The sequence below is a fragment of the Erinaceus europaeus genome, chromosome 7 (genome assembly GCF_950295315.1).
Source record: "Erinaceus europaeus chromosome 7, mEriEur2.1, whole genome shotgun sequence".
NCBI lineage: Eukaryota > Metazoa > Chordata > Mammalia > Eulipotyphla > Erinaceidae > Erinaceus > Erinaceus europaeus.
In genome coordinates this window covers 68301004-68302740 of record NC_080168.1, presented here as the reverse complement: position 1 = coordinate 68302740, position 1737 = coordinate 68301004, and positions in this window count along the sequence as shown.

Sequence of the window (1737 nt, the reverse complement as noted above, 5' to 3'; positions counted from 1 at the left end):
GTGGGTTGCAGAAGGTAGAAGGTCTGGCTTTTGTAATTGCTTCCCCGCTGAACATGGGCATTGACTGGTCGGTCCATACTCCCAGTCTGCCTATCTCTTTCCCTAGTAGGGTGGGTTTCTGGGGAAGCGGAGCTCCAGGACACATTGGCAGGGTCTTCAGTCCAGGGAAGCCTGGCCGGCATCCTGATGACATCTGGAACCTGGTGACTGAAAAGAGAGTTAAAATATGAAGCCAAACAAATTGTTGAGCAATCATGGACCCAAAGCTTGGAGTAGTGGGAGGAAGTGTTTAGGGGGGTACTTACTGCAAACTCTAGTGTACTTCTGCTTTCAGGTATATATTTTGCTGTAGTTGACAGATATGTGTGAACATATGCTCTCTCTCACAGAAACTGGTGTATATCTAGGTTTTGGGACTTTGTTAGAAATTGAACCACCTGAGATGAAATTAGAGTATACTATGAAAGGAAAGGTCTCACCCGAGTAATGAAGCTGAAGGGTTGTCATTCACACGTGAAGTCACTGGACACAGTCTGAAGTGAAGCATGTTGAGGTGGCAATCGTTGCGTTGTGATTGGCAGATGCAATATTATTTGACATGGATTGGGAGAGGCATGCAGGAAAGTAGGCCCTATCCAAGGGTTCCAGGACTGGGGGAAGTAGAGGCTCTATAGTGGAGATGTGAGGTTCCTACTGTCTTGGGGTTCAAAAAGACAATCGATAGTTAATGTTATCATCACATTAATTGGTAATTGGTTTAACTTTGAAAAGTCCTTTTGTTAGGGTTTGCTGTACAGTACCCAGTATCTTGTATATAGCTGTGCTATTGGTTGCTTCTGATCTACTTGGTCTAGGCTTTTGAGAGAGTCTGCATATCATTTACACAGCCTATATATTAAAAAGATTCAGTTTGTGTTTTGAAAAACTTCGAGACATGCAACTAATTTTCCCCCTCGTGTATTAATTAACTAGTGATTTATATGACTACATTTTACTAGGAGTGTACATAAACACCATTCCCACCACCAAAAGACTGTGACCCATCCCTCCCACCCACTCCCACTGCCCACTGGCCCAGAAAGCTGCATGTCTAACCCTCACCACCGGGTTTTTACTTTGATGCCCTACTTACAATTTGGTCATGTCCTGCTTTTAGTTTCCCTTTCAGATCTTCTTACTCAACTTCTGTTGATGAGTGGGATCATCCCATACTCATCTTTATCTTTCTGACTTTGCTCACTTAACATAATTCCTTCTATCTCTGTCCAAGATGGGTCAGAAAAGGTGGGTTCATTGTTCTTGATAGCTGCATAGTATTCCATTATGTATATATACCACATCTTTCTCAGCCACTCATCTATTATTGGGCACCTGGGTTGCTTCCAGGTTTTAGCTATTATGAATTGTGCTGCTATGAACATAGGAGTACACACCTCTTTTTGGTTGGGTGTTATGGAGTCCTTGGGGTATAACCCCAGGAGAGGAATTACTGTATCATATGGAAGGTCCATGTCTAGCCTTCTGAGAGTTTTCCAGACTGCTCTCCACAGAGTCTGGACCAATTTACATTCCCACCAGCAATGTAAAAGGGTTCCTCTGTCCCCACAGCCTCTCCAGCATTTGTTGCTGCTGTCCTTTTTGATGTATGCCATTCTTACAGGAGTGAGGTGGTATCTTAGTGTTGTCTTAATTTGCATTTCTCTGACAATCAGTGACCTAGAGCAGTTTTTCATATGT